The 23,008-nt window shown below is 41.8% G+C and overlaps 1 protein-coding gene across 2 annotated transcripts in view; it reads left to right on the top strand.

Annotated features, from left to right (window-relative positions):
• Window positions 1-22,766: 22,766 nt before the first annotated feature.
• The window catches only part of acot11a (acyl-CoA thioesterase 11a), a 107,097-nt gene continuing 106,855 nt past the window's right edge, over window positions 22,767-23,008 (top strand). Inside the window, exon 1 of one of the 2 annotated variants that reach the window (XM_041208123.1) lies at window positions 22,767-22,977. The gene's annotated coding sequence lies outside the window, so the exon portion shown is untranslated. The remainder of the gene's footprint in view (window positions 22,978-23,008) is intronic. The other variant, XM_041208121.1, reaches the window with a different exon arrangement.

The following is a 23,008-nucleotide window of genomic DNA, read 5'->3' as shown; positions in this document are numbered from 1 at the left end:
AAGCCCATTTCTATGGCAACTTGAATCATATGGGCCCTGTATCCAGAAATACTGACTAGCTACCCTTAAGACCCCGACTCTCTTTTATCTTAAAAGTAAATGGATAGGTTACAGCCTGACATTCTCAACACCTTTCTGGGACTTTGGAGACTAGTGGTCTAACCACTGTAAACACATGTCCCCAAGTGTGAACAACTTACACTTTCTTTCCAGCAAACAATCCAGACTTCCCTTTAATCTTTAATAGATATATCACCCAGGCCTATTGTCAGTCAGGCCTCAGAACAGGTCTTGTGACCCCCTTCATTTTACCTTAAATTAAAGACACGGTCCCAAAACATAACAATCTTATAAACCTCATTTATGTCCTAAGACATGAAAAGTTATCATCATAGTAATCAGTTTTCAAAAACATGCTCCAAAATATAACAATTTATAACATCCTACACATTCTAATAACTAACTTACTACATACAGTACAAGTAATGTTCTCCCCCTATGCTGTCATTTTCATCTTGGCAGCATCATAAGATTTAGCTTGCTTCAACCAAATGCATGTAACAGTTAAGAGTTCAACTCCACTTTTTGTACGTTTAAAGTTCTTTCTTATAGAGAATTTGTTTAGCTTTTTGTAGCTTCACTTTCTGTTGTGTGTCGTAATAAATCTCCATTAGGTGTAAGCTGCAAACTGAGACAACTTCCTCTGTCACAGCTCCTCTTCTCATGTAGCTTCAGTGTTTCTCTTTAGAATCAGTCTGTGAACGACTTGGTCCAGGTTCTAACATTTGATCTCCATTCTCTTTCATTGCTGTAGGTTTTTAATTGTGCAGGTTGGAAAAGAACGTTTCAGCTTCCCAAAATGCTGAACCTTCCATCTCCTGTTTAACTGCAAGATTGCAATTTTCCTTCACCGCTTTAAGAATCTTGTTAAAGTCACATCAATTATCAGTCAAAAATCCTGATACTTTTTTTTAGCCAATTCCCAGATTGCTTTAAATTCTTTCCCCCTGTGAACACGAACTTTGCTCAACTCCTCTTTCACAAGAGCAACAGCTTCATCCTTCTGAAGTTTTAACTTACGCACCAAAACTTTAATACAGGGGAGGCGATGGCATAGTGGTATTATCACTGGGCTAGTATTCCAGGGACCCAGGGTAATGCTCTGGGGACCTGGGTTTGAATCCTGGTTCAATGAATTTGAATTCAATAAAAAATCTGGAACTAAAAGTCTAACCATGGAACCATTGTTGGATTGTTGTAAAAACCCATCTCGTTCATTAATGTCCTTTAGGGAAGGAAATCTGTTGTCTACACGGGAAGCAATGTGGTTGACTCTTAAATGGCCTAGCAAGCCACTCAGATGTAATAAACCACAAACTACAAAGTTACAGAAATGGAATGAAACCGGATGGACCACCTGGCATCGACCTAGGCACTGGAAACGACAACAGCAATTTCAGCTCCGTCGACCCTGCAAAGTCCTCCCTACTAACATCTGGAGGCTAGTGCCAAAACTGGGAGAGCTGTCTCACAGATTACTGTCCCACAGGCAGGACAGGCCCAGCAGAAGTGGTGGCACAGTGGTATACAGCTGAGAGGGAGTTGCCTCCGGACCCCATGAAGTCTCATGATGTCAGGTCAAACATGGGCTAGGAAACCTCCTGCTGATTGCCACATACTGCCGCCTCTCAGCTGATGAATCAGTGACCCCCCCACCATGTTGAACATCACTTGGAGGAAGCACTGAGGGTGGCAAGGGCACAGAATGTACTCTGGGTGGGGGACATTAATGTCCATCACCAAAAGTGGCTCAGTAGTACCACTACTGACCAAGCTGGTCTAGTCCTAAATGACATGGCTGCTAGACTGGGTCTGCAGCAGGTGATGAGGGAACCAACAAGAGGAAAAACATACTTGACGTTGTCCTCACCAACTTGCCTGCTGCAGATACATCCGACCATGACAGTATTGGTAGGAGTGACCACTGCACAGTCCTTGTGGAGGCGATGTGCCGTTTTCACATTTAGGATACCCTTCATCGTGTTGTGTGGCACTACCCACCGAGCTAAATGGGATAGATTTCGAACTGATCTAGCAACTCAAGATTGGGCATCCATGAGGCACTGTGGGCCAATAGCAGCAGCAGAATTGTAATCGAACACAATATGTAACCTCATGGCCCGGCATAAGTCCCACTCTACCATTACCATCAAGCCAGGGAATCAACCCTGGTTCAATGAAGAGTGCAGGAGAGCATGCCAGGAGCAGCACCAGGCATTCCTAAAAACGAGGTGTCAGCCTGGTGAAGCTATAACACTGATCTAATTGTGTGCAAAACAGCATAAACAGCAAGTGATAGATAGAGCTAGATGACCCAACAACCGACGGATCAGATCTAAGCTCTGCAGTCCTGCCACATCCAGTCGTGAATGGAGGTAGACAATTAAACAACTCACTGGAGGAGGAGGCTGCACAAATATCCCCATCCTCAATGATGGAGGAGCCCAGCAAAAAGATAAAGCTGAAGCATTTGCAACAATCTTCAGCCAGAATGCTGAGTGGATGATCCATCTCAGCCTCCTCCAGAGGTCCCCAATATCACAGATGCCAGTCTTCAGCCAATTCGATTCACTCCACCTGATATCAAGAAATGGCTGAAGGCGCTGGATACTGAAAATATTCTGGCAATAGCACTGAAGACTAGTTCTCCAAAACTTGCCACGCCCCTAGCCAAGCTGTTCCAGTACAGCTACAACACTGGCATCTACCCGGCTATGTGGAAAATAGCCCAGGTATTTTCTGTACACAAAAAGCAGGACAAATCCAACCTGGTGAATTACTGTCCCATCAATCTACTCTCTGTCATCAGTAAAGTAATGGAAGGGGTCATCAACAGTGCTATCAAGCGGCACTTAGCAATAATCTGCTCACTGACACCCAGTTTGGGTTCCACCAGGGCCACACAGCTCCTAACCTCATTACAGTCTTGGTTCAAACATAGAAGAAAGGGTTGAACTGCTGAGGTGAGGTGAGAGTGACTGCCCTTGACATCAAAGCAGCATTTGACCAAGTGTGGTATCAAGGAGCCCTAGCAAGACTGGAGTCAATGGGTATCAGGGGGAAAACTCTCCACTGGTTGGAATCATACCTAATACAAAGGAAAATGGTTGTGGTTGTTGGGGGTCAGTCATCTCAGCTCCAGGATATCACTGCAGGAGTTCCTCAGGGTAGTGTCTTAGGCCCAACCATCTTCAGTTGCTTCATCAATGACCTTCCTTCCATCATAAGGTCAGAAGTGGGAGTGTTCGCTGATGATTTCGCAATGTTCAGCACCATTTGTGATTCCTCAGATACAGAAGCAGTCTATGTCCAAATGCAGCAAGAGCTGGACAATATCCAGGCTTGGGCTGACAAGTGGCAAGTAACATTCGCGCCACACAAGTGTCAGGCAATGACCATCTCCAACAAGAGAGAATCCAACCACTGCCCCTTGATGTTCAATGGTATTACCATCACTGAATCCCCCACTATCAACATCCTGGGGATTACCATTGACCAGAAACTGAACTCGACTAGCCATATAAATACTGTGGCTACAAGAGCAGGTCAGAATCCTGAGACGAGTAACTCACCTCCTGACTTCCCAAAGCCTGTCCACCATCTACAAGGCACAAGTCAGGGGTGTGATGGAATACTCTCCACTTGCCTGGATGAATGCAGCTCCCACAATATTCAAGAAGCTTGACACCATCCAGGACAAAGCAGCCCACTTGATTGGCACCACATCCACAAACATTCATTCCCTCCACCAGCAACACATAGTAGCAGCAGTATGTACCATCTACAAGATGCACTGCAGGAATTCATCAAGGCTCCATCGACAGCACCTTCCAAACCCATGACCACTGCCATCTAGAAGGACAAGGGCAACAGATAGACGGGAACACCACCATCTGGAAATTTCCTTCCAAGTCACTTACTATCCTGACTTAGAAAAAAAACACCGTTCTTTGCACTGTCGCTGGGTCAAAATCCTGGCACTCCCTTTCTAACAGCACTGTGGGTATATCTTCACCACCTGGACTGCAGCAGTTCAAGAAGGCAGCTCACCACCACCTTCTCATGGGCAACTAGGGATGGCAAATAAATGCTGGTCCAGGGAGCAAATCCCACATTCTGTGAATGAATAAAAAAAGAAGTCTTTTTGATTCCACAATATCAGCTTTAATTACAGCCAAGTCATTTTGTTTTAAAGCACTGTCACTTTTTGTTGTCCATTAGCCTGGAATTCTGCTGCTGTATTCTGCTTTGACAATTGTGGCTTTGGATCAGACAGAGTGAATTCGTTTTCAGTGGTTGTTAAGTCGTGAATTCGTTTTCAGTAGTTGTTAAATCGTGAATTCATTTTCAGTGGTTGTTATATCTTTGTTGTCAGTCTGAGGCTTCAGTCAATTTCAGAAATCTGAGCTTTTGTCTCTTTGGGCATCCCTTGAGACGAACCATTGTCTTTTACAACAGATTCAGAGACAAGTCTATATTCTTCCAAGTTCATTGATCTAGCATATACATCCTTATCTTTATCCACTGTAATGGATTTCTTGGAAATATCTGCAGGCAGGACACAGTCTCCAGCCAGATTGTTCCCCAAGATAAGATCAACATTATTAACAGGCAATTTGGTCATCATTCCTACAATAACAGATCCACTGACTAAAAGCACAGTTTAAATTCACTCTACACAATGGAACAGGTAAATAATTTCCATCAATACCCTGTATCAATACACTTTTGTGAACTTTCTGGACAGAAATTCAAGTCTTCTGTTAATATCAGGGATTGCACCAACCCGTAACTCGAAGAATAACTATCTTTTTGGCTCCTTTGTCAGACAAAACTGGAATTAGCTCACCCTCAAATATAAAACTCCCATAATCTTTTATGTCCTGATTTACACCCACGATAAATACATTAGATGGTATTGGTTAGTCACAAGTTTCATTCACTGTTGAAGCATTTTCTGGAACAACACTAGACATTCCTACCAATGCCACTGTCTTAGCTTTCAATTTTCAGCAATCTGCCTTCACATGCCCTATCTTATAGCAAAAGTAAGATTTTGGTCCCCTTGAATCTTACCTCTCTTTCACACTGACCGTTTTATTACTCTGAGAAGCATCTGTCTTTTCACTTCTGCTGTCCACCTTATGGTAATTAGTGTCCTGTTCACTGTGAGATCCCTTACCTCTCCAGTTTATCTGTGGATTTGCGAAGGTTTACAGCCACCTATTTGTGTATTTGTGGGATATTCATAACCATCAGTCATAACAGTCGCCTCCCTTATTTTAGAAACTTTATGATCTTTTAGGTGGGACCTGATTGCTGAAGGAATAATTTTAAAATTATTCCAGTAACCTCTCTCAGGTTTTCAAAATGTTGAGCAAGCTTCACCACCCTATATCATCAATCAAACATCATTTCTTATTCGCTAGCAAATTCTACAAAAGTCTGATCCTGTTTCTTCCTCATATTTTTAAACTTTTGTCTATAAGCTTCTGAAACTAACTCATATGCATTGTGAATATCAGTCTTAATGATGTCATAATCTGCGGACTGTTCATCAGAAAGAGTTGAATAACCTCCAATGCTTTCCCTACCAAAGCACTTTGTAACTGAATCGTCCCAATTTCTTTCAGCCAATCTAACATCATAGCAATTTTCTCGAATGATACCAAATGTATTTCAACTCCTTCCTCAATGAATGTAGGCGCTAAGTGAATATTCCTTGCCAAATCAAAACCAGGAGTTAATTCAAAATCATCAAGTCCATCTGCTACTCCCTGTTCAAGTACTTGAAGTCCAGTTCAAATGTTCTTATTTCTTTTTCTCTTTGAAACACTGTATCATTTTTCTTATTCCTTTCCTAATTTTTCTCTTTGAAATTCAAGTTCAAGTTCCCGCCCTTTCCTTTCTTTGTCAAACTCAATTTTTTTCATTTCTTTTTTTCCCTCAAGTTTCTGCCTTTCTGACTCCAATTTCAGTTGTTTCAGTTGCAAAGGAACCCTCACCAACTCAACCTGCGTTTTATCTGGATTACCTTTTTCTTTCTGTGTTCAAATGTTGCGTCAATGCCTCAACTATTTTTGACTTCTTAGTGCCTACTTTTAAATCTATTTCTAACTTTTCCGTAACCGCTTTTAAGGTAAACTTTGTTGCATGGCAAAGACATGTCCTGTCTTTCAAAAAATGCTTCAGCAATAGACAAAGCCATTTTAACTTTTCAATGGATACAGCAAAAGTCACTGTGAATTCCTGTTCGTTTAAACTCTGGCCAAACACAAGACTCATCTCAGCCTGTGCACTCAAAATCCCGCAATTCGAAATTCCCCCAATTTGTTATAATCATTGTAGAGACAGATAATTTTTAAAAAGAAATTCAAACTTCCAGTTAATAGCTGAAAATGATGTGTTATGACTGGTATGGGAGGAATGCGCAGTTAATCCAGCCTCACTTTTCCACAGGTTGCAACATTCGTTTAAAAGTTTAGTTTACTCACCAAAATGGCCAACTATTTACCTTCACTACTGGGTACTCAGAATGAAAGGGACTTTAACCAGGCTTCTTTCAATAAACAACAAACTTATTAGTTTATTAGAAAACTAATCTTAACAAATAGAAAGGCAAAGCTTATCAACATACAGTATGGGATATGAAATTATACTAATTACTCTTTCTAGATACCCTAAGTCACACACACACAACCAATGAAATAAAAATAGAAATGGAGGAATTCTGCCAAAGGTTAAAAGTCAATGGTTCATAGATTGGATAGATGGTGGATTCCTTCAAATAGTGTCTGGGTTATACGGTTGATCTCTCGGCATTGATCGTGAAACAGTCAATGACTTAGGCACTGCTTTTCAGGCGGGGTCAAGGACCACCTGCAGGTACTCTATCTAAGCATGTAGCAACTTAGGAACCGCTTGTATTCACTTCTGACTGTGGACTGGCTTTGGACTCCTTCTTGAGCAGTGGGTCCTTCTCAAAAGCAAAAGCAAAACCCACTTTTAAAACACAGTCTTCCAGGCATGGTTTTTCGTTCAGAGCCATAAAAGCCATGTGACCCCCTTTGTACAAAGTTCACCAAGGTTAAGAGGTTTCCAGTTTTTTTTTTCAACTGCTTAATTACCCTTTCTTGTAAAAGGATGCTTTTTCCAGGAATAGCAATCTGAGTCCCACATTAACCCTTTAAAGAACCGTGTCTTTTAAGACACAAATTCTTCAAGAATGTCCTTAGTCCTTGAAGATGAACAATTTTCTGTGATTAAAGTATTCATGACCCTTCCCACCTTGTGGAAATGAAACACCATATTTATACGTGTTTCATTACAAAGTGTAATAAAACAAAAACAAAAATACTAAAACACACTCACTCTCTCATTCATTTACTTTTTATACAAAGCTTTGTGTAACTTTGGCCTTTAGCAAATTTAAGGCAAAGTTAAATTCTAGACAAAGCATCAGTAATTACATTGTTTTTCCCCACAATGTGGACAATATTTAAGTGATAAGGCTGTAATAATAAACTCCATCAAAATAGTCTGGCATTCTGGTTTTTAATTATGTCCACAAAGGCTAAGGAGTTATGATCAGTTTTTAATAGTGTCTGCAACTTTGAAGGGTTTAGTGAAATTTGGAGCAGTCAACACTGGTTCATTGATTAACATTGCTTTCAGCCTTTCAAAAGATGTTTGGCACTCTCCCGTCCACATTACCTTGGCTTTCTTTTGTAAAATGTCAGTCAGCAGCTATAGTACTGAAATTTGGTACAAATTTTAGGTAAAACCCACACATCCCCAAAAACCTCATGATCTTGCGCTTAGTTTTAAGGGCAGGGAACTCCACCAATGCCTGTACTTTCACTGTCTTTGGCAACACTTGTCCTTGCCCTACGAAATGCCCTAGATAAGTTACTCATGCTTTCACAAATTCACTTTGGCAAGGTTTATTATCTAATTAACTGACTGTAGGTTTTTAAACAAAGCTTCCAGCTGTTTCAAGTGGTGTTTCCAAGTGTCACGATATATCAGTATATCATCAAGATAAACCACGCAGTTAGGAACATCGGCTACCACTTGGTTTGCTAGCCTCTGAAAAGTTGCCAGGGCATTTGTTTTTAGCCTGAATGGCATCACTCGGCATTGGAAAAGGCCATCAGGCATGACAAAGATTGATATTTCTTTAGCTTGGGATGTTAAAGGAAACTGCCAATATCCCTTTAACAAATCTATTTTGGTAAAAAAACATAGCACTGGCAACTCATCAATACAGTCTTCCAAGGGAGGAATTGCGTAGGAATCTGCTTTTATTACTCACTGACCTTTCTGTTGTCTATACAGAATTTGGTTGAACTATCTGGTTTAGGCACTAACACAACAGGGGAGCTCCAGCTGCTTTGGCTGGGTTCAGTGAGGTGATTTTCTAACATGTACTGAATCTCTGCTTTCACCTGAGCCTGTTTCTCTGGCCCTAAGCGATAAGGATGCTGTTTTATAGGAGAGGATTCTTCTACACCCACATCATGCATGGCTAAGGTTGTACATCCTGGTTTGTCCCTACAGATCCCTTTAAATTCTGTAAGTAACCTCACTGGATCCTCTTAGTGCCCTGCCTTTAAGTTTAATAGTATAGTGTCTACCTGTCCTGGTATTTCAATGTTAGTTAACCTGATATTAGGAAGTTTAACTTGGGAATATCTAAATCTCTATCTGCCTCTGTCTCTTCCGTCCTCCACTGTGCTTACTACTTGACATACCTGCTCCTTCTTTTCTCCTCCCCATGATGGTATTGTTTCAACATATTGATATGTCACAGCCGATTCTTTTTCTTACGATCTGGGGTGTCTATCCAATAATTTACCAACCCTCTTAATTACCTTGTATGGATCACTGAACTGTGCTTTCAGAGGTCACCCCTGTAAAGGCAATGACACTAAAACTTCATTCCCTGGTTGTAATGTTCGGGTTGCAGCTTGCTTATCTGCCCATTCCTTCAACTTTGTTTGAGAAACTTTGCAGTCTCCTGGGAGCCGCTTCTGGAAAATGGACACATAATCTAACATAGAAGATTCATCCTTCTGCCTGAAAAACTTCTCTTTGATTAATTTCAAAGGACCTCTTATCTCATGTCCATAACTTAATTCAAAAGGATTAAAACCAATAGATTCATTCAGTGAATCTCAGGTAGCAAATAAAAGAAAGACCAATCCTTTGACCCAATCATGGTGATATTCAAGACAATATGTTTTAATCATTGTTTTGAGAGTTTGATGGTACCTCTCTAAGGTTCCCTGTGTCTGTGGATGATATGCTGTGGACTTCAAATGTTTTCTACCCAAACTACTCATTATGTTTTGAAAAATTTTAGACATAAAATTGGAATCTTGATCCAACTGGATCTCTTTGGTAATTCATATCAAGTAAAAAATTGGGTTAACTTCTCTACTGCTACATTAGCTGCAATTGTTCTTACAGGATGGCCTTTGGAAATTGAATTGTCATATCCATAATAGTAACGTTTTTGGTAATGGTCCCACACAGTCTACTAACACCCTACGAAATGGTTCCTCAAAAACTGGTATGGGAATTAAGGGTGTCGAGTTGATTGTAGGTTGCGGTTTTCCCACTATCTGACACATTATACAAAACTGCACCATGTCCTTGTGAAGACCCAGCCAATAAAACTGCCTGTTTATCCTGTATCCCTACATGTCCTGCCATAGGAATTTCACGTGCTATCCGTAATATCTCTTTCCAATATTTGGGTGGTACCACTACCTGATGAACAACTGTCCACTCTTCATTTGCAGGTCTGTGAGGTCTCCACTTCCTCATTAATATCCTATTTTTATTATATTAATCTTCAGCTTCAATTTGGGCTGATTATGCTATTTTACTTAACTCTGGATTGGCTTGTTGAGCCTCAACTAGAGAAGATTTATTAAACATCGCTTTTGGATTGTCCAAGTCTTTAAAGAAAGTTTCAGCTAGCCAAACATTTGTCTGTGGTATCACTTTGACTTCCGATGATGGACTTTACTTAGCCATTGCTTGGGTCATCACACACAAAAGGAAATATTCCTGGGACATTTTCCTGTAACTGCTCCATTTCTTTAACCTCACTTGGGCTTTCCGTAATTATGGGAGAAGCTACTATCTTCGCTCCAGCTAAATCATTTCCCAGGAGTAAGTCAACTACATCTACGGGTAACTTCTGAACAACCCCTATCATCACTGTCCCAGACATTAGGTCACACTTCAAGTGCACCCAGTACAAAGGTATGTACTCCCCGCCAATACCATATATTAAAACTTTGGCTTTTAATGCGTTCTAAGGGGGAAGTTTATGCCTTTACCCAGCAAAACTCCCATTTCTCTTAATTATAGGTTTAGCTGTCTCATTTGAGAGATATGGGGTTCTTTTCCTCTCAATAAGAATTCTTAATAACTCTCGTGTATCTTATTCATCTCTCCTGAACTTACAGCAGTGTTCACATTCGGTTTCACAGCTGCAGTTAATGCTACAACTTGATATGTTGTATTTTCAGTCAGGGCTCCTTTTCCTGAATTACCCTTAGGTACTCAATTAGTCCCATGGATTTCCTGTGCAACTTTCAGCAATCTGCATGAACGTATCCCACCTTGTTACAATGGAAACACCTAGACCTTCGAATATCACTTCCATCCTCAGCATTTTCCTTTCCAGTCTGAGGAGGAGGTCCCAGGAATTTCCCAGCTGTCCCTTCTCTTCCCTGGCTACTTGCCTTTCTTTCACCATCCCATCTTCTATCCTTCTCGGGTTTGCGGGGATAACGGTTTGGATTTATGGACCAGCTCATCATCATTAGCCATCTCCACTGCCTGTCTAGCTGTTGCAACCCTTTGATCTTCAACATGGGCCCTAACTACTGGAAGAAATGAATTTTTAAATTGTTCCAGAATTATTTCCCAAGAGCCTCAGGTGTTGTCTCTACTTTAAATGCCCATATCCAATGGTCAAAATTACTTTGCTTTACCCTCTCAAATTCAGTATAGGTCTGCCCAGGCTGTTTCCTTATGTTATGAAATTTCAGCTGTATGCTTCATGGACCAACTCATACACACTAAGAATATCCTTTTTTACAGCATCACAATCCACAGGAACCTCTTCTGAAAGTGATACATAAACCTCATAAGCTCTACCTTCAACCTACTCTGTAAGAGCAATGTCCAGACTTCTTTTAGCCACTTTATTTGCTGAGCTACCTTCTCAAATGAAATAAAGAATGCCTCTACATCTCTTTCCTCAAACTTTGGGAGGGCTTGTACAAATTTAAACATGCCCCCACTGGGCTTTGGGTTGGAGGTGGTTTTCTCATCATCAGAACCTCCCTCATCATCTGAGGTCTTTCTTTTTAATTCCAGCCTTTTAAGCTGGAATTCCCTTTCTCGCTCCTTCTCTCTTGCCCTTGCCTTTCGTTCCTGTTCTTTCCTCCTTTGCTAACTTTTCTTTCTGGGGGCCAAGTTTTCATATTTCCAATTCCAATTCTCTGTCCTTTTCTAATTCTATTTTTTTCATATCTCTTTCTTTTGCTTTCAGCCTTTTCGATTCCAATTCTTTTTTTCTTTTTCAAGTTTTCTCATCGCTGCTTCTTTTTCTTTTGCCTTCAATTCAAGTTTTTTTCATTTGCAACTGATTCTCAGCCAATTCAATAGACTCATCTCCTGGACAACGTGATCTCTCTTGTAAAAGCAAAAAACTGCGGATGCTGGAAATCCAAAACAAAAACAAAACTACCTGGAAATACCTGGTGATCTCTCTGGTATTCCTTCCAATTTTAAACGCTGCGCTATTACCTCAACTATGTCCACTTTCCTTGCCCCAACGGTTAATTCTAACTCCAATTTATCTTCCAATTCCATTAGTTTAGCCTTGGTTACTTTTGCAAGCCAGTCAGGGTTAAATCTTCTATCTCTAGAAAAGTCTTGGCAACTTCCAAAATTATTTTGGTTTACTAATGTAGAAGAAACTTGGTCTCTGTCCTTTCATCCTTTTTTACCGATTAATCTTATTCTGCGTCCAATCACCCACGTTTCAATTCCTCCACGAGCCCATATCTATTTTACAACCAGGATGGGTGGAGGGCGCTGTTGATCTAGCCCCACTACTCCACAGGCCACAATTTTAATTTAAAAGTTTAATTTACTCATCAAAGTGGCCAACTGTTTACCTTCACTACTGGTACCCAGAATGAAAGGGACTTTAACCAGGCTTCTTTCAAAAAACAACAAATTTATTAGTTTATTAGAAAACCAGCCTTGCCAAATAGAAAAGCAAAGCTTATCAACATACGGTATAGGATATAAAATTATACTAATTACTCTTTCTAGATACCTAAATCAAACACACACACAACAAAATCTATGAAATAAAAATAGAAATGGAGGAATTCTGCCAAAGATTAAAAGTCAATGGTTCAAAGGCAAATATAGATGGCGGACTCTGTCAAATAGCATCCAGGTTGGTCTCTCCACACTGATCCGCTAAACAATCAATGACTCTGGCACTGCTTTTCAGGCGGGTCCGAGGACCATTTACAGGTACACTATCCAAGCAACTTAGGAGTAGCTTGTATTCACATTTGGCTGTGGACTGGCTCTGGATGGCAAAAAGGCTGCTGTCTTCCTTCTCAAGCAGTTGGTCCTTCTCTTAAAAGCAAAACCAAAATCCACTTTTAAAACATAATCTTCCAGGCATGGTTGTTTTTCAGAACCACAAAAACCATGTGAGCCTCCCTTTATACACAGTTCACTAGAGTCCAGAGGTTTCCAGTTTTCTTTTCCAACTGCTTAATTACCCTTTCTTGCAAAAGGGTGCTTTTTCCAGGACTAGCAGAGTCCTGCATTAACCTTATAAGGGACAGTGTCTTTTAAAACACAAGTTCTTCAAGAATGTCCTTAGTCCTTGAAAATGAACCATTTTCTGTGATTGAAGTGTTCATGACAGATGACACAACACAATTTCATATTTTAAGACTTTTACTGTAACAAATAGATGAAAAGCACTCTTACCTAAATGCTATTTTTGTGGGGAACTGATATATAAAATTGCAGAACAGAACTTTTCTCTTTCTTCTTTGAACACAACCAAAAAACCCACTTCACAGGTATACTTTACATTGTCCCTTAAGGAGTCATTCAATTTTCCCAGACCCAGTCAAAATGATTCTTAGCTCTCAAGGGTTTACTTCCATTTTTTTTCTTTCCCCGCCTGGTAACATTTAACCCTAGAACTGTCTTTCATGGTGAGGGTTTTTCCTGGGGATTCTCCCTCCAATGCAAGCTAGGTGAATTTTCCTGGCTCATTTCAAATGCACATGAATTTGGTCTTTTCATACTGAGTGCAAGCTCCCAACTGCATTCCTCCATGGTGAACCCTAGAGGTATTTGGTCTCTAGGTGCTTTCTCTCTCTCCCATATCATGGCAAACAGCCTGTATCTGTGAGTTTCAGGGATATCTTAGAAACCCATCCCCTTTGAAGGCCCATCCCCATGGCAACATAAATCACATGGGCTTTCTTTCCAAGTAGAAATGCTAATTAGCAATCCTAGAGACCCAACTCCCTTTTTTCTTGGAAGTAAATGGACAGTTTAAAGCATAACTGTTTACAACCCGACATTCTCAACACCTTCCTGGGACTTTGGAGACTAACAGTCTAAACACTGTAAATACAGATGCTTCTGTCATTGTCTCCAAGTGCGAACACCTTACACCTTCTTTCCAGCAGACAATTGGGTCCCCCTTTAATTTTTATTTGCCACATCATCCAGGTCTGTTGTCAAGCAGACCTCAGAGCAGTTCACTTGACCCCCTTCATTTTACCCCAAATTAAAGACAAAGTCCTAAAACATAACAACCTTATAAATTTCATTTTTGTAACAATATTTTTAACATGCATAGTTCCCTTGTGTCAGAATTAAAAAGGCACATTTGGTGCAGGAAAAGGGAATAGTTCTCTCTGGAGAATTGTTTACAAATACCCAAAAAATTACATTTGTGAAATGGAACAAAAATTCCATTATTTTCATCCATTCAGACCCAAACTCTCCAGGTTGCTTTTGTTCACTTATCTTTCTTCTTTTTTTTCCACCATTCTCATTTATATATTTGAAATCTAGAACACACTCCTGTCATTGGGCCCTTACCACAAAGTCATTATTGTTGTCAGGGTGTTGGTTAAAGATGGGTGTGTCTTAAAGAAGTCTTTATTAACTACTAGAACTATTTACACATGTAATGTAAAGAGTACAGGCTAGGAGCTGTCTCCATACTTAGGTCTATACACATCACTGCTCAACACTACACTGCCCCTGGGTCTGGGTCATGTGCCTTCTTACATCACTGTGTGGGTGGTACTGTACTCGGTCCCATATTAACCCTGTATGTGCCAGACCCTTATACTACAGTAATTTCAATCAGTTGCAGGGTGACCTCACATTGCTATTTTTGATTAGCTGAAAAGTGTAGCTGGTGCTACTTGAGCTGTAGTATTTCCAAATAGGGCCATCTCAACTTAGAATATCTGCTTGATGAAGGATAACTCGGAACTGGAATCCACAAAACAATTTCGTATGCACACCATGACTTACCTATTAGCTCTCTAGGGTCACGTCTGAGACACATCTGCAGATTTTCAAGCTAAACTTTGGAATGTTCCTTTCTCATCCCTACTGACACTGCAGCTCTTATCTCAGCTTTTCTGACACCTAGAAATAACTTGCATTTCTATAAGGGCCTTACATAATCTCAAGTTTTCTCAATGCACTACACAGTCAGTGAACTATTTTTGAAGTGTTGTCTCTGTTTTAATAAAGGAAACGTGGCAGCCTATTTGTATATTGAAAGGCCCACCAACAGCAAAAAGACCTTTGACTGGTTAACCTATTTATGATATTGGGGCGAGGGATAATTGTTGGTCAGGACGCCAGGAAAATTCCCCACTCTTTGACAAATGTAACTACATCCCTATTATTTAGTGTATATGTTTTAATGCGTAAATGAGAATAGCATGTCACAGGACTAATAATTGCACTTTTATCAAGATATTTTGCACTGGAGATTGCCACCCATCATGGTGCCGGTCCTTTCTGAAAGGCAGAAATCATATGTTTTTGTTCAGACTAAAGCAAGAAATCGGTTTTATTTCTGTGATATTTAATGGCATACAAGCAAAAGGTATCTAGCAGATAATTCACAATGCCATGCTTGATATACATTCCACCATTTCCAAAACCAAATAATAGTGTCTGAAATCTTGGTGCCCTTTCAGAACTTTTTGACAGAGCTTTTGAAAATTGTAAGCTAGGTACACCTGTGGCCTGATGGAGTACCATCACGTTGCCACAACATTGAAGACAAATGATTGATACAAGAGATTGTGAACTGATTAAATTGGGAACTCCTCACCTGTTATATTGAATCATTTCTCTGGGTCTCCAAATTAGAATACAACAACATCAAAGGACTACTTTCCCCCTGAGCAGGGAATTTATGTTATTAATTAAATTTGAAGTTCAGGTTGAAGAGGGTTGGGAGTAAACCTTTCATAGTGAGGTTAGACTGTCTTTGATGCCTACCTTACTTTTCAAATAGCTTGCATTTGAAATGAAACTGCAAGTCATATTGGGCAATAATTTCAGTTGCAATTAATTTCTTAGTATAGACAATCAACAGCACTGTGGTGAACAATCACCACTTCTTGAAGCCAAAGATTGTTTTTAGACATATTTGCGAAATGGCTTACACCCCCCAACACCAAAGATAAAATAATTATTTTCAGAAAATACATGTTATGATTTGAAGACATCACTAGGCTACCCCAGCTTTCTTCCATTAAAATTATAGGTGCTTTCATTTACTAGAGGTCTTTTATTATACTATAGAAGCTGGATCAGCGGCTCTTTTGTTTATCAACCTATAACCAGATAAAGTAAGAGGAAATACTTGCAATTCCACAACCAGACAGCTGTGTGAAGGGTGAAAGAAACAAAAGAGAAAAGAATAGGAAAAATGGATGAGATGGAGGGGGGAAAATATTAATGGAACTTGGTTATCAGTCACAGTCTGTGATTTGTACAGCTCGCAGCTTTTAATTACATTTATGTTTTTGCAATGAAGCAGTAACTCAATCATACAGCTTGCAATTGAAAAATCACAAAGGATTTACTCAATGTTTATAGTATTTTAGCATTTCTGGTTGAAACATCCAGTTGAAACAGCATTCCTCTGTTTGAAGAATGTGTGGTATCATGCAAATAACTTACCATATTGTTTAATTTAGGGAAGGTTTAAAAAATAAGTTGGGAGGTGTAATTGTGGAGTTAACATAGAAATAGTGGGCCGTAACTTCCTCAGAGTGGCAGTCAGCGTCCGATTGCCACTCTGTGCCCAATTACTTACACTAAACTTCTTCCATGCCTGTCTCACCTAACCTTCCAACTCAGGCTGGGTGAGATCCAGGTAGCGCAGCTGTCCTTGATGCCCAGCATCGCAGTCCAACAGAGTTGGATTGAAGACAGACACAACCCCTTTTTTACAGCTCTAGCTGCCATAAACCAGGTAAGTTAAAGGCCCCATTGAAATTAACAGACCAGGGAGACGATAAGTGTCTAAGGTAAGTGGATAGGATTTGGGGGGGTGGGGGGGATCGGAGGTCATGAGGGTGGGAGGGGGTTGTTTGGACGGGTTGGGGGGTTGGATCTTGGAGAGTCGGACCTTGGGGGGTGGGGGATGGTGACAGGTGGGTCAGACTTCGTGGGAAGGGGTGGGTGCGGTTAGACCTTGAGAGGGGGGTGGGGGTCAGACCTTGGGGGGGAGGGGGGTGTGACCCCAGTAGGTAGGTGGGGGATATCGGACCTCAGTCGGGGGGGGAGTCGGACCTCAGGTGGGGAGGGGTTGGGTTGGGTCAGTTTGGGTGGGTCGTGCCTGTGGAGGGGTTTGTGTCAGGTCAATCCTGCGCAAGGGTTGGGGTCGGGTCAGGTCGCCATGGGGGCGGTGGGGGAGGTGGCGAGAGTTCCGTGCCGGTGGAGGAGGGAGTTCTGTGCTGGTGGGGGGAACCCCATGTGGTGTCGCTGGGGGTTGGGAATGCTGTGGGTGTAGTTGGAGTTGTGGGGGGAGTTCCCTGGGGGGATCGGAAATGTGGGAGGAGTCCTCTGGGGGTGTGGGTGAGGGAGTACCATGGGGTGGGGTCGGTCTGGGTCTTTTCTAACTACTGGGTAACTATTGTAGAGGTTTTAATTCTTCTAACTTTTTCTGGATAACTATTGATGTAACAGTTGGAACCATCCAAAGTTTGCGACTTGAATTGCATTTTCAGATGGTTCCCAGACCAGGGCAATTACCTAGAGGAAGTGTGCACTTCTGGGCAATTGCCATGCAAAACCCTTACCTGTGAAATTCTGAGAGGGATTCCCCAGCGCACCTTTAGGGTATCCCCCCTAATCCGATGCTGCGGAGCTTGGAAGTTACGGCCCAATATAAATATCAAAAAAGTGAGTAAAGTAGTCTGTGCATCTTGAACTACCAGCTCTGAAGGAAATCTCTTTGTGAGGTGATTGCAAAGGATCTGTAATCTTCCATAATCTGGATAGTTATCCATAAAATGCTGTGTCTGCTTTGCTTTAATGTGCAGTATTCACTCAAATCCTGTGTAAATAAACCACAGGTATCGAACTATAGCCATTAACTGTTGCAAAGTCAAGCCATTTCAGGAAGCAGTGACTGTTCCATTTGTCCTTTTACACAGGTAATTAATCTCGGTTTAAACTTGCCTTTTGGCATTTTATATTTAAAATATAAAAATTGCTGGTCTGGGGAGGAGGGTTATTGTAAACTTCAGAAGCTGTGGCTCAGTTGGTACTGCTCTTGCCTCTGAGTTAGAGCACCAAAACACAAGAGATAGGAGCAGGAGTAGACCATATGGCTCATCAAACCTTCTCTGCTATTCAATATGATAATGACTGAGCTTGGCCTTCAACTCCACTTTCCTGCCTACTCCCCATATTCCTTAATTCCCTGATATACCAAAACTCTGTCCATCTTAGTCTTAAATATAGTCAACGATCAATAGCCCACAGGGTATAGAATTCCAAAGATTCACAACTTTAGTGAAGTAATTTCTCCTCATTTCAGTCCACAATGATCATCCCCTTATCCTGACACTATGCCCCATGTTTTAGATTTTACAGCCAGTGGAAACAACCTCTCAGTGTTTACCCTGTCAAGCCCCTTCAGAATCCTGCAGTTTACAATGAGATCACCTCTCATTCTTTTAAACTCCAGAGATTACAGGCCCAGTTTACTCAGCCTCTCATTATAGGGCAACCTCTCATCCCAGGGACCAATCTAGTGAAAATTAGCTGTCCTGTTGCCAGTGCAAGTATATCCTTCCTTAAAACTGAACACAGTACTCCAGGTGTGGTTTCGCCAAAGCCCTGTACAATTGTAGCAGGACTTCTTTATTCCTGTACCCCACCTTGTAATAATGGCCAACGTGCTACTTGCCTTTCTAATTGCTTGCTGTATCTGCATGCTAACTTTTTTGATCCTTATACTTGTCCATCAAGCTGCATCATGCTTTGAGTCCAAATGCCTTAATGATGAGGCAGAGCAGTGACAGAGAAGGAAAGAAAAGGAAGCAAATCCTGCACACTAGATCCCATTACCTCATGGTAGTGCCCCATGTACATCCCATCTAGAAACAATTATTCAGGATAGAATTAGTAATCACATGGAAAAATATGGATTGACAAGGAAGAGCCAACATGGATTTCTAAAGGGGAAATCATGTTTAACTAACTTGCCGGAGTTTTCTGAAGAGGCAACAGAAAAGGTCGATGAGGTGCACAAGGACTTTCAAAAGTCTTTTGATACAGTGCCACACAACAGACTCGTGAGAATAGCTATTGATCTTGGAATAAAAGGGACAGTTGCAATGTGGATATGAAATTGGCTGAAAAATAGGAAGCAGAGAGTAATGGTCAATGGATATTTTTCGGGCTGGAGGAAGGTTTGTAGTGGAACGCTTGCTTTTAATACATATTAATGATATAGGTCCTGGTGTGCAGGGGACAATTTCAAAGTTCGCGGATGATACAAAGCTTGGGAGTGCTGTGAAGTGTGAGGAGGATGGTGTGGAACTTCATGAGGGTATAGACAAGTTGGTGGAGTGGGCAGATTGGTGGCAGATTAAATTCAATGCGGAGAATTGTGAGGTGATGCATTCTGGTAGGAGGAACACGGACAGACAATATAAAATAAGGAGTGAAATTTTGAATGGAATGCAGGAGCAGAAACTCTACAATGTAAATGTGCATAGATCATTGAAGGTGGCAGGACAGGTAGAGAGGGCAGTTAATAAAGCATATCGTATCCTGGGCTTTATCAATAGGGCCATAGAGTACAAGAGCAGGGAGGTTATGCTGAATTTATATAAGACACTCGTTAGACCTCAGCTGGAATATTGTGTTAGTTCTGGGCGCCACACTCTAGGAAGGATGTGAACACATTGGAGAGAGTGCAGAAGAAGTTTACAAGAATGGTTCCAGGGATGAGAAACTTCAGCCATGAGGATAGATTGGAGAGGTTGGGACTGTTCTTTTTAGAGAGAAGAAGGCTAAGAGGAGATTTGATAGGGATGTTCAAAATCATGAGGGGGTTGGACAGAATAAATAGGGAGAAGTTGTTCCCGCTCACAAAAGGATCAAGAATGAGGGGACACAGATTTAAAGTGATTTGCAAAAGAAGCAAATGTGACGTGAGAAAAAACTTTTTCACACAATGAGTGTTCAGGTCTGGGATGCACTGCCTGGAAGTGTGGTGAAGGCAGGTTCAATTGAGGCATTCAAGAGGGCATTAGATGATTATTTGTATAGAAACAATGTGCAGGGGTACAGGGAAAAGACAGGGCAATGGCACAAGGTCATAATGCTCATTTGGAGAGCCGGTGAGGACACGATGGGCTGAATAGCCTCCTTCTGTGCCACTAAAATTGTGTGATTCTGTGATATGTGCCCAAAGATCTGCGGGTTGAGAATCGGCCTGTTTAGTCACATGAAGACCCATGGCAGAAACTCACGAATCTGAGTAAGACATCATCCTTGAATTGAGTGACAGCCATCAACTTGTACAAGCACACCCAAGTCTCTCTGAACATCAAGATTTACAAGTTTCACACCTTTTAAAAATATTCTGCCGTTCTATTCTTACGATCAAAGTGAATAACTCACACTTCCCCACACTATACTCCATTTGCCATCTTGTTCCCCACTCACTTAACCTATCTATATTTCTTTGCAGACTCCTCACAGCTTACATTTGCTCCTAGCTTTGTACTGTAACAAAACTTAGATACATTAATCTTTGCCTTTTTGTCTAAATAGATTATAAATAGCTGAAGCCCCCAGCACTGATTCTTGCAGCACTCTAGTCACAACCTGCGATCTTGAAAACGTCCCATTTATGTCTATGCTTTGCTTTCAGTCCATTAACCAATTCTATATCGACGCCAATAAATTACCCTCAAATCCATGAGCCCTTTTCTTGTATAGTAACCTTTTGTTATGGCGTTTTATCAAATGCCTTTTGTAAATCCAGGTATATTATGCCTTCTGGTTTCCCTTTATTTACCCTACTAGTTACAGCCCCCAAAAATTCTAATAAATTTGTCAAGCACAATTTTCCTCTTGCGAAACCATGTTGACTTTGTCTGATCATACTATGATTTTCTAAGTGCATTGTTAAGACTTCCTTAATAAAAGATTCCAGCACTCTCCTGACAGTTGACATTAGGCTAACTTGACCTGTGGTTCCCTGTTTTCGGTCTCCCTCCTTTCTTGAATAGTGATGTTACATACGCTAACATCCAAGCCACTGGGACTGTTTCAGAATCTAGAGAATTTTGGAAAATAATAGCCATTGCATCTGCTATCTCTGCAGCCAGCTCTTTTAGAACTCTAGGATGAAGGCCATCAGGTGCTGGGGATTTGCTGGATTTTAGTCCCTTAAGTTTCTCCAGCACTTTTTCCTCAGCTGATATTCTTCTTCGGGTATCATGCTCTAAGAGGATGTTGGCGACTATGGACTTCTTGGTCTATGGTTATGTTTGGCAAGATGCTGCAATGGCTTGCTGTTGCCTTCTGCAGATGGTTGACCAGTCTGTAACAGGCCTGTAAAAGATTAAATGACAAAAGGGTTCATGGTGCAGGGCCAATGGCAGAAGTAATGGAACAAGTAAAGAAACAAAAGATGTATCTAGAGGAGATGTGAATGACAGAATGAATAACTGCTGTTGGAAGGAACACAAAGGAGAAAAATACAAGAGTAAAATACAACCGGTCAAGAAAAAGGGAACAAAACGGGGGCAGAGGTAACAATCTGAAATTTTTGAACTAATCATGGGTGAACTGCGTACACGAAGGGTGGAATTTCAGTTGGAATCCAAGTGGAATAAATTGGAACCAGAGACAGTTGCTGAGGAAGGAGATAAGGCTGTGAAAGCGAGTTTTGGGTGATCCACCTCAAACATTCTCTCGATCATGCTGCACACAAACTGCAGGTGATGCAAAGTACAATACTCATGACTTGGAGCAAGTGGTCTGAACAACTAAGCCTTTCACCATGTGACACCCCACTCCCTGTAGATTTCATCAACTTTAAATAACAGTACAAACAACCAAACACTTCCACCAAGTTAGCAGAAGCCAGTAAAATCAATTAGCAACTAACCTGAGAGTGGCTGATGATCCCACAGAATAACGCCGAATTTTCTGGGAGTGCAGGGAGGCTCCTTCCTGCTGCCGAACACATATCCACCTCGAAAGACACGGGCAGCAGATGCGTGTGAACACCAGCTGGAGGTTCTGCTCCAAGCCACGCAGCAACCCGACTTGGAAATATATCGCCATTTCTTCACTGTAGCTGGGTCACAGCAACCCGACTTGGAAATATATCACTATTTCTTCACTGTTGCTGGGTCAAAATCCTGGCACTCTCTTCCTAACAGCATTGTGGGTGTAGCTACATCACATAGACTACCGCAGTTCAGGAAAGCAGCTCACCACCACCTTCTCAAGGGCAACTTGGGATGGGCAATACATGCTGGCCCAGCCAGCAAAGCCCACAACCCATGAAAGAATTTTAAAAAGTCAGCGTTAGATGCAGACGTCCACTTTCTGCCTACTCTGCATATTTCCCGTGCTACTGATCTACCCAGTGCCAATGCTACTGATCTACCCAGTACCCGTGCTACTGACCTACCCAGTGCCCGTGCTACTGATCTACCCAATGCCCGTGCTACTGATCTACCCAGTGCCCATGTTACTGATCTACCCAGTGCCCGTGCTACTGACCTACCCAGTGCCCGTGTTACTGATCTACCCAGTGCCCGTGCTACTGACCTACCCAGTGCCCGTGCTACTGACCTACCCAGTGCCCATGCTACTGATCTACCCAGTGCCCATGTTATTGATCTACCCAGTGCCCGTGCTACTGATCTACCCAGTGCAGCCTGCACCACGGTGTCCGAGCCTGGCACGGATGGCACTTTGAACCCAAAGCAGGGCCAGTAATGCAGTAAATACAGTGTGAAGCCGCCACATTATACAATCAAGTAGTTTTAGGAAGAATGCAATAGAAAACAAGAGATTTGAACAACTCATGATCAGGGCTGGGAACGAGGGGACCCAAGGGCTGCCCGTCTCCATGGAAACCTGGCCCGGGAGTTTCTAGCCGGGAGAAATGGGCAAGTTTGAAAGCAGTTGGATGAGGTGGTGGGTGGGCGGAGGCCGCCCTGACGGGCCTGAGAGGACAGGGAACCGCTGAGCGCCGCTGTTGCTGCTTCCAGCCCCGGGACACCGCACGCGCTCGGCACTGACGGCGGTTGGGTGAGTAGGAAAACCGGGGAGCTCGTGCCCC

This window comes from Carcharodon carcharias, chromosome 16, assembly GCF_017639515.1.
Source record: "Carcharodon carcharias isolate sCarCar2 chromosome 16, sCarCar2.pri, whole genome shotgun sequence".
NCBI classification, from domain to species: domain Eukaryota; kingdom Metazoa; phylum Chordata; class Chondrichthyes; order Lamniformes; family Lamnidae; genus Carcharodon; species Carcharodon carcharias.
This window is presented reverse-complemented; position numbering and strand designations above follow the sequence as displayed.